At 38.0% G+C, this 9,786-nt stretch overlaps 1 pseudogene; it reads right to left on the bottom strand.

Annotated features, from left to right (window-relative positions):
• Positions 1–978: 978 nt before the first annotated feature.
• Positions 979–9,786, bottom strand: part of LOC129668668 (S100P-binding protein-like) — a 138,822-nt pseudogene continuing 130,014 nt past the window's right edge.

Raw genomic sequence — 9,786 nt, 5'->3', positions numbered from 1 at the left:
AACTGTTACTCCAGGCCCTGAGACTATTCCTGAACTCAGCAGGTACCATATTATTGTTTAATAGGAAGAATGTGTTTTGATATTACACACTGCAGTGGGGTGAATATAATTGACAGTCATGCAATGCAGCTCTTGAAATAGAACATAGGAATTTAATGCATTCATCTTAAGGAAATAATAAAAATTTAAGGTGAGAGATATGAGAATTACCTCAACTTGATCGTTATCCAAGGTATACATGAATTCAGAAATTGTATTCTACCTCATAAATATCAACAGGCTTATGTGCCAATCAGAATTCTTTTCAAAGAAAAAATGTTATCCAATATTTTAGGAAGAAAGAACAAGCACGTTCTACAATAAGGAAGAATGAGAATGACAATCATCGTGCCTACATGCAACACTGTCCTTCAAGCTGTTATAGCACAGAATCCTAGGTTAGCAGTTTCTTCTCTGTGGAAGACTTTGTATCAGCAAAGTGGATGCTAAAACCATGAGACTGGTGTGTGTGTGTGTGTGGGAAAGGGCTGATACTCAAAGACTGGCATTCACTTCACAGCATGACAGAAATATATCTTTATATACTGGGGTGGGGTTTAGAAGCATGTTCTCTACTTGTCCTATTAGAAAAAGACTAGAGGAAAAAAAAACTACCAGATGACAGATTAAGCAAAAAAGCAACTTTAATGAGTTGAAATGAAGGGGCAAGTGATAGCCAATGAGACCAACAACATTTGTGTTAAATTAATATGGTAGGATCCACAAAACAACAACAACAACAACAGAAGCATACACCAAAAAGAAGAACTGTGTTTCAGTAGGAACAACAACTGTCTGAGATTCTAACACGAAGATATCGGGAAAGCTTAGGGGCTTTCTATAGAGTGTATTGATAAGCAAAGTGGTTGGTCTCGATTGTCTATTTGACTACACTGGGAGTCAGTTTGGAGACACAGCTCTGGGCATTTCTGGAGAAGTTTAATTGATGCAGACAGGACGACCCTGAATATGGATGGCGTTATCCCATGGGTTGGGGTCCCAGACGGAAGGAAAAAGGAGCAAGCCTGCTGCGTACCAGGTGCGTTCGTGTCTTTGCTGCCTGACTATGGATGCAGTGCAGCCAGCTGCCAGCATTCCCTTCTCATGGTAGACAATACGACCATAAGCTAAAGCAAAGTCCCTTTTATCAAGTTGCCTTTGCAGGCACCTTGTCCCTGAAAACGGAAAAATCACTAATGCAATAGGAATTAACTAAAATAAATCTAAATACTTCATCTGGTTAGAAGAGACAGAAGCCAAAAGCAAGACCTAATCTGATTGTCTTCGGGTGGGGGCAAATGGAATAAATAGCAGCTCAATAGAGATGATAAATGACATGTTTCATGAAGGCAAATTGCCATGGTAGCAATAAAAAGTAGAGTAAAACACCCAAATAGAAAGAGAACAGAGAAACACTAACCTCATTGAATCAAACCCGAAGAAAGCATGGAATATAGAGAACAATAAAACCATAACATAAATATGTAACATTGTAGAAAAAACTTATTAAATGATATATTAAAAAGCTGAACTATTTATTTAAATGCTGAAAATAAAAAAGCCAGCCTAAATATGCAGATAGATATACATGTATATATTCAAGAACCGCTTAAAATAAAGTTAAAAAAGTCAACATATACAACTTGGGTAAAGAGAAATGCAGAAAGCAGTAGAGACAGTATTAATATTATACCAAATTAATGGAACTGAAAGTAAAACACTAAACGAAATAAACACATTAACAGAATAAATAGGAATATTATGCAATTATGGGAGGCAAAATTTACGAGTGAATTATAAACCTGTGTGCATTGAACATCAGAGTATTTAAATAAATTCAAGAAAGCTGTTAGAAATACCAGCAAACCCTGACAAATACTCAGCCATAATGGAGAATTTCTGTATGCATCACCCAAATGGGCTGAATTTAGAAGCCTCATGATAAGCAAGAATAAAAGAAAACTGGTAGAATGCAGCTTATAAGTCTGATTTTATCCTTTCTCCCATTTCTCTGTTTTGTCAGTTCAGTATACCATAACAAAATATTGGACACTGAGGAGCATATACAGCAGTTTTGTTTTTGTTGCTTTTGTCCTGAAGACAGGAAGTCCAAAGTCAGACTTTCACAGGTTTGGTTTCTTAGGTGCTGTTTTTTTTCTGCCTTGCAGATGCTTTTCATTTTGTGTGTTTTGTTTTGTTTTCTACTCAGATTACAGTCTCATTTTTAGTATCTCATTTGACCTTAATTGTCTCCTTAATATTGTTATCTTCAAAAACAGTCACAATGGGGGCTAGGATTTTAAACTGTGAGTTTTGGGGGTACAACGTTTTGGTCATGATGCTTCTCCTACACATAATGCATGATCACATACTGTTTACTGCTCTGGTTGGTGGCATGAATCTGGGAGAGCAGGGTCTAAAATTGAGGCGGACGAAAGTCTTATGCAATAGCCAACTTCATCCAGAGCATCAGACAATTTATACTGTGAGGGTTAAGAAGAGTCGCACAGTAAGCTGTTTAGTCACAAGGAGAAGCCACACGTGTCAAAAACAACAACAACAAACATGGTTTTCCATAGAGGCATATGAATAATAACAGCTGAAGAAAACTCACTCCTATCTGCTACACCTGGGAGGGTCACTGAAACACATTCCAAGAACAATTCTGTGTTTCTGAAAAGACTGAGATCACAAGACTTTTGTCTTGATTTCTCATAAGCATTCAGAATTCTCTTTGCACAACTCCATTCTTGGACCACTTGACACATAGCATTCTGAAGATCCTACTTCCCTTAATTATTATCCTGTTTACTCTGTGATCTATAAATGGCACATTCTATGCTAGATAGTAGCACACCTGTTTATGACACAGATTACTGAGCATTCCAAACTCCTTTCTTTTCAAAAGAAAAAGACTTCTTTCAGAATATCCCTTCTCATCAATAATGTGCCTGATCAGCCTAGAGCTCTGAGGAATGTGTGTTGAAACTCATGCTATTTCCGTGTCTGCTAACATAGCACCCATTTTACACTCAGCGCATCAAGTAGTCATTTTAACTTCCATCTTTTATAACTTAATAGGTATGTTTTAAAAGGCGAGGGCTGCCGTAATTACTCATCTGATAGATTTGAGTAATACCCACTGAAAATCTGAAAAAACATGCACATTTTAGATGCCCTGAAGAATGCCTATGAGTCACAGGAGATCAGAATGTCAGTAAAAATAGGAGTTTGGGAGAAGTTGCCACAGCCCGTTAGGGAGATCCTTGAGAAGTTCAGGACTCTGGCAGAGGCGGTAACTGTAGATGTGATAGAAATAGAGCTAGAAATGGAGCCTAGTAAGATATGATAAACATAATGAAATCTATACCTGGCTCTTTGGCCTCCCCACCCCCCAAGGGAGGAGCAGTCCTGTTAGGCCACAGAGGAGGGCTTTGCAGCCAGTCCTGAAGATACCTGATAAAACAGGATCAGATGAATGGGGAGGAGGTCCCCCCTATCAGTGGACTTGGCAAGGGGCATGGTGGAAATGAGGGAGGGAGGGAGGGACTGGGAGGGAATGAGGGAGCGGGACATGGCTGGGATACAGAGTTAATAAAATGTAACTGATCAGAAAAAAATAAAATTAAAAAAAATAAAAATAAAAATAAAAAAGAAATGGAGCCTAGATATGTGAATGATGTGTTACAGTTTCTTGATAAAGTTGGGTTAGATGAATAATTGATTCTTTCAGATAAGCAAGTAAAAATTGTTTAAGTGGCTGAACACGATTGAAAAGGATTGAGAATATTATTGTATAAACTCAGTTGCTAGATCAGAAGCAGGTTTGAGAGGAATGCCGCAAAGTGTGAACAGAGTTCTAGTGTAGGTAAATGGTAGCAAGCAGCACCAAACCCTATAGCTAAATCTTTCATGAAAGGCAGGAGCAACTGATGTGGCAAACTTCACTGAGGTCTCATTTTAAGAAATTGCCACAGCCACTCCAGACCTCAGCAACTGCTACTTTCCTGGTCTGTCAGTAGTCATCAACATCAAGGCAAGACCCTTACCTATCATAAAAGTTAGGACATGCTGAAGGTCAGGATGACCTTTAAAAATCTCAGAGGAATATAATATTTTAAAAGAAATATGTACATTTGAGACATATCATTTCTAACTTAATAGACTTACAATACAGTATAAATATAACTTTCATAAATATATTTAGAGACCAAAAAAAGATCCTTGTGGCTTGTTTTATTCTGATACACATTTAATTGAAATATTTGCTTTATTGATATCTTTGAGGTATACCTATAGATTAAAATGTCCTATAGTTTTTTCTCTTATTAAGTCTCAGTAACAAGATTTATATTTTATGCAATAAGGCTTATATTTTATGCAACAAACAATGAAAATAGTTCTTATTCAGGAATCCATACAAAACAGGCAGGTTTTAGATGGAGAGAAGTGGGAACAGTATTCTGACTGAGTTTTTTCTATGCTTTCCTATGCTTTTCAGTCAAATGGTTAAGATTAAAATACAGTTTGGGCCCCTACAAGAATAATTCCAGAATTTGGAAGGGTTTTTGTCACAGGATGGCTTATGTGTAATATATTTATTTAAGTTAAATAAATGATAACAGTCATCAAAGGTAGTATTTTGTCATACTTTTAGGGTGGGTTAATGAAGAGCTGATTTTGCAGTTTGTAGGTTTAAGCTCTGAACTCTAGACAAATGATCATTACAACATCCTAATGTATATGTCATCAATTGTGTCTTCATTGAGAAAAGATTTGGGGGAGGTTTACATCTAAGAATCTAACTCATCCTTACTATGAAGAGACATGAATACATGGCTTGCAGAATGCTTTTAGCTTCTGGGGGTATCTGAGACAGCTTCACTTCTCAATGTGTTTAATGATTTTTAGATATTCCAGCTATTTTTCTTTGAGATATATTCAAGAGAATCTTTTATAAATTAAAAAAAATTGCTGGGGTGGTGGCACATGCCTGTAATCCCAGCATTCATGGAGGCAGAGGCAGGTAGATCTCTGTGAGTTTGAGGACAGCCTGGTCTACTAAGTGAGTCCAGGACAGCCAAGGCTACACAGAGAAACCCTGTCTCAGAAAAAGACAAAAACCAAAACCAAAACCAACCAAACAAACAAAATCCTTAACCTATCTGCAGCCAAACATTACAATGGAAATGATTGGGAGCGAGACTAGTTTAGTTGGCTCATACTGGGTTCTGCTGGGCAATTGGGTAGTAGTTATATAAAACGACATGACTGCTGGTCTGTTGTGGAGCATCTCCAAAGGTCATTTAACTGATAAGCATGTGACCTTTCTCATAGTACCACCAGCAAAAGCAGCCTGGATCAGACCGCATATACCCTTATGCATCAGTTAAAACAACCAACCACAGCTTAATGAAGGAAGAGTTTGAGTCATGGTTTGAGGAGACACAGGCCATCATGATGGAAGGCATGTGATGGGAGCGTGAGGTGGCTGGCCTCACAGCATCCACAATCAGAGTGTGGAGGGGAGATGAGTGCTGCATTCCCCACTTGCTCTCTTCTTTTTATTCAGTCTAGGATCACAGCCCATGGAATGGTGCTGTGAGACTCAAGGTCTTCAGTCCTCAGCCAAAACTCTCCAAGAATGTCTTCATAGGCATGCCTGGAGAAATGTCTCCTAAGTGGCTCCCATGACAGGTTGACATTAAAGATTAACCATCATAGCCCATAAAGACATCCATCCGTGGAGAAGTCAGAAGAGAGCAGATACAGTGGCCATCCATTCAGAGTTTTACTGCATCCAAAATTGACGTAGTAGATGTTCTTAAGGTAGGTTAACCTTAAAAACACATTCTGTAGTCAGACAAAAATAACCAACAGGAAATACATACTGTTTCACATACACACAAACACAAAAAAATACATGCTAAGAAGAAAAACCACGTTCATGTTGTGTGTGCTTATGGGTACAGAAAGGCACAAAGGCAGACATCAAACATGTTATAATACTTGGCCAAGGCATGAGAAAGGAATGTGAGTGGGCTAGAGAATTAGAGAGCGGAATAAAGGGAGGCTGTGCTTTGCACAGACCAGAGCTAATAATGGGCTCTCAACCTAATGGTGTGATTAAGAGGGCATTCTGTACCTGATGTCCAAACATAAATCTGTGGACTGTAATTATAGATGATCCAAGCTTAAAGAATGCATCTTTAAAAACATTTTTTTTTTACAAGCCAGAATTAAAACATTCTGTATAGCTACCTCAGGTATGAGAAGCTGGACATAAATCGGATATTAATAAATCTGCCAAAATTAGAGGCTTCTGTTTCAGGCTGTAATTGAGAACCTATAAATGTATGAGAGCTGAAGGAACTAAAATGGCCCCTGGACAGAAAAACATCTCACCCCATCTTTTCATCTATACTCCTTGCCAGCCACTGAGGGACAGGAATTTCCCATCCCGGACGTAATTATCACTAATTCTGTTTCAGTACTCTGCACTTCCCACATCAACTCTTGGAAGAAAACAGATGCTTTCAATTTGATTCTCTCCTCTAGAGTTTTGAGGCCCTTGGAGGGTTTACCAATAAGAAGCTCTGTTGATGTTCCCAGTGGCCTCTGGGATCTCCTGGCAGTAGGCCTTGGTTGACAATGCCCCAGAATTCTTGGGAGAACATGGGTTGGGTAATTCCTGCTCACGAAGATTGAGGAAGCTCAATGTGTGTTAGCTCCACTCTATTTGCTTGTGTGTTTTTCCTGGTCCTGAGTGTGGATTTCTTGGAAAAGAGCTTGGCCCTCACAACAGAGCATATATCCATTGTACCAGCTGCAGAAGAATGAGATGCTGTTGTGGCTTCAGGGAGCTTTCAACGGCGCTATTCTATTACAACTATTTCCACCTAATTATCGATTATCCTCTTAGAAGACTATAGTTCCATTATCCTACAGTTAATCGCAACAAGACAATTTGAACACCAGGCTCTGTTTTTAAACTTTGGCATCCTTTTCTCACTAGCTTCTTGGTCACCCTATGAGGTAGATGGTAGATGCTTTGAGGTCTCAGGCAAAGTGACATCACACATCTCTTCTAAGGACACTCAGCTAGAGCCTGGTAGGTGGGGACCTGGGTAGGTTTGTTGGCAGAGGCCAGACTTTGGGCTATTGAGCACCATCATTTTAATAAAGCCACCTATCATGATAGGGCACTGGTCATCTGACATGTGGAAGTTCAAGGCAAGAGGGAAACAGCATGTATTTTGGAATCAGACTGATGAAGGATTTTATTGAGATGTTGTCATATATAGGTGTGAGATTCTGGAAAAAGTAATCTTTTGAGTGGCTTAAGGTAGGTGTTTGAATATTGTAACTGGCAGTTTTGCTTCTTACACTGATACTAAACCTAACTAATAACAGTTATATAACAAAATGATCATCAATATACTTGCTTAAGTAATTTAGACTTCTTACTGGTTAAACAACGAACTGTAGTATAATCATTTCATATATTACTTTATGCGTATAGCTCAGTAAAAATAAAATGAGCCATGGCAGCAGTAACACTTGACCAATTAATGCATCTAAGGTTAAAAATGCGATACACAATTATTTTACAATTATAGTTAAGAGCAATCACTATATACATGGCTTTCATAGAATATGGTATTGCATTTTTGAAAAATGTAAGCAGAAATTTGACATGACAAAATATTAATATTAACCGGACATCCTTGTTTTTAAGAAAAAAGAGGATACATTTTTATACACATTTGATATACTTATATTCATTTTTGTATATGAGTAAATATATTTCTGACTTCTTCAAGTGAAGAGATTGATCCTTTGTGTGCACACACACGTGTGTGTGTGTGAGTGTGGGTGCTTGCATGTGACAGTGTGAGTGCAGGTTCTGTAAACAATCTTCAGTGTCATCCCTAGCCTTCCAATTTTTTTTTTGAGAGAAGGTCTCCTTATTTGCTGCTTATACCAGTCTTATTGGCTCATGAGCTCCTGGTATGCTCTTGCCTCTGCCTACAGTTTCACTGCTGAGGTTCCAGATGTGTGCTACCAGGCCCGTTGTTGTGAGACATTGGGGACTTGAACTCAGGTCCTCACTCTTGCTCAGTAAGCATTTTTCTCCACTGAACCATCTCTTCTGCCTTTTGGAAAGTGATCTTGTTCTAGAGGTTTTTCTGTATAATGAAACAGATAGTGGTAGAGTACATAAGGAGTTTAACTGAATGTCAACATTTGTATGATATAATTCTTACTGAGCACTGACGATGTGTCAGGAAGTGTCTCAGGTGATTTATATCATCTTTTATTTTTCCAATTATGTCTCATAAGATGCTTACACTGTGTGATTGAATACCATGGTGCTCATTTTATGGAGGAGTTAATGGAGGCACGGAGAGAAGACTGGCAGGCAGGTGCAAGGTGGCACAGCTGGTGAGCTTCTGGCGCCCGGGTGTGATCTCACCCCTCTTCAGCTCCTACCTGTGTGCTCTCAGGTATTGTGTGGATTCACCTCAATGGAATCTAATTATAGGAGATGATTCCTAAGGGTGAGCATTGGCCAGAAACAACCCACGCACACACTCTGTCTCTAATTTCCTAAATTAAGTAGGGAAGTGCTTTTGTTTCGAGAAATAAGCACTTGAGTGGGCATATACATCACATGACATCTGCTTGTTAAAGTCTGCCTGCTTACAGCTGAGTCATATACTTGTGCATGTATAAATTCTTTTAAAAAATATTTGCAGGATAAACATAGTATTGGGAATTTATAATAAAGAGACGGATTGAACTGTGAGTACAGGTGACTGTATTTTTCAAGGACATGCAGAATTTTGAGACAGTGGAATACATACTTCATTGTTTTTTAAATACTTTTCTGGTATTTAAATGCAAGATTATGAAGTGAAGGTTACATCTAAATGAGTGTTATCTTATTTCCCTTTATGCTGTTTCTCTCTAACTTTTGTTTGCTTATTTTTTATTGTGACAACAGTGAAATCAATTACATTTCCAGTATTTTAATATCTATTGCAAATGACTTTTAATCAGAACATAAATATTTTATTTGACAAATGTTTTTTACTTTGGAAGTAGATAAAGTTGTATTTTCGTCTATCTTTATGAATACATATGACTTGAATGTTGATATTCTTAGTGTGCATGTGTGTGTGTGTGTGTGTGTGTGTGTGTGTGTGTGTGTGTAAGCACAGTCCCTTGTGTCCTATGGCAAGCATGTGGAGGTTGGGGAATAACAGTAGGCTTCGTTCCCTTCTTCCACCATGTGTTTTATGGGTTAGGACTCATCTTTGCACCTCTGGCAGGCACTTTTACCAGAGACCTATCTCAGCAGCCCAAATCAGGTGGGTTTTTTTTTTTTTTAATATAATGGAGAAGAAATGATTGGAGTTATAAATAGTCACAAATACCCCTTAAAGCCTCTTGTTTATGTGTTAAGGGCTAAACAAATCTTAGTTGTCATGGCTCTAAAATCAAAGAAATAAAGAAACAAACAAAACCACTCAGTGTTTAGTCTGTGTCTTCTGGTGGCTGTCCTTGGGGGAGGTGATAGGAGAGATTTTAAATGTCTGTTTAACTTGAATTATAATCTACACAATGGGGTAAAGATTTTGATGAGCTGCATTGCACTTTCTTGTTTACTTGTTCACATACTGTATACTTAAATGACATATATATATATATATATATATATATATATATATATATATATATATA

The sequence above is a fragment of the Psammomys obesus genome, unplaced genomic scaffold (assembly GCF_907164565.1).
Source record: "Psammomys obesus unplaced genomic scaffold, mPsaObe1.curated_primary_1811, whole genome shotgun sequence".
In the NCBI taxonomy this organism is placed as follows: Eukaryota; Metazoa; Chordata; class Mammalia; order Rodentia; family Muridae; genus Psammomys; species Psammomys obesus.
The sequence above is the reverse complement of the archived record's forward strand: the minus strand, read 5'-3'. Positions and strand labels throughout refer to the sequence as shown.